The sequence below is a fragment of the Orycteropus afer genome, unplaced genomic scaffold (genome assembly GCF_000298275.1).
Source record: "Orycteropus afer afer isolate SDZICR_OR568_19922 unplaced genomic scaffold, OryAfe1.0 scaffold02078, whole genome shotgun sequence".
NCBI lineage: Eukaryota > Metazoa > Chordata > Mammalia > Tubulidentata > Orycteropodidae > Orycteropus > Orycteropus afer.
The window spans coordinates 13,946-15,162 of NW_006923665.1; positions in this window are offsets into that span (position 1 = coordinate 13,946).

Here is a 1,217-nt window from a genome sequence, read left to right on the forward strand (position 1 = left end):
AGAGGTCAGACATGTCTTCAACCTTTTTATCAATTCTGACATCAACTCTACCCCTCATGGCAATCTCTGCCTCTTTGCTGGTTATGAAATTCCTTGCAACAGTCACACACAGTGTGAGGCTGAGGCCGAAGTCCTAATAGCCTCCAGGGAAATCTTTAACCAGAAACCTTTTAGCTTGAGGGATTCTAACAAGTCTTTTAATGTTGAGGATTCTAAACACTCCCTAGGGCCTTTATCTACCCTCCGGTCTCAGCAGGTATCAGATATTTCCTTCAGATTCAGCACGCATCAGAGAAGTCCTCTGGAATCAGTGCGTATCAGACATTTGGGCGACTCCTGAAGTCTTTCACTCTGCATCCTCCCTAGATAATAATTCCCTAAGTAGACTTTGGAGCCGGAGGTTCCAACACGTCCCCCAAAACCCCTTATCAACAACCAATCATCTGTACCCCTTTGCCCTGGTGCTACTCCACCCCATCTTTTTCTATAAAAATGTGATAATGAAGGAGCACGGGGTCTTTTGCTAAGGCCACTGCATTAGCAAAGAGCAAGGACCCTAGCTTGAGCTAGCAAATAAACTTTCCTTTTGCATTTGCATTGTCGGTGCTGGCAAATTCCTCGCGCCGAACAACCCCTTCACAACCTGGGCACAACATTTGGTGCGTTGGCCGGGAAGGAGGATTCAGAATGAGTGAGGCTGTCTGCGATAGTAGGAAAGTTTCACGAAAGGCCGGCAGGACTAGATACGCCCTTTGCGTGGGGGCACTAGTCCATCAGGAAAGACTGGAAATCTGTGGACACGCCGAATGAGTGGGGAAAGGAGCCCTTTCTCAACTCACGGGCAGGCTGTGGGAACTTTTTCTGGGATAGAGCAGCCCACTTCAGGGAAGGGGTGAGGCCCCTCCAAACTGTGGTGCTGGAACGAGATCTCTTCTGGGTGTCGGATAGTTGTGCTGTCTGGTTTGGTGTCTCCGGGTGTTGGATATTTGTGCTGTCTGTTTTAGTGTCTCTTATTGTGTGGCCACTGTCTTTTATCCATTCTGTGTTTTCTTAAAGGAGGTTGAAATGGGATAGGAACAGACTACCCCTCTGTCCCTGAAGGTTGAACATTTTTCAGAGTTTAAGACCAGAGGATCTAACTTGTCTGTGGTAATTAAGAGAAATAAACTAATAACTTTTTGCTCTTCAGAATGGCCCTCTTTTGAGATGGGGTGGCC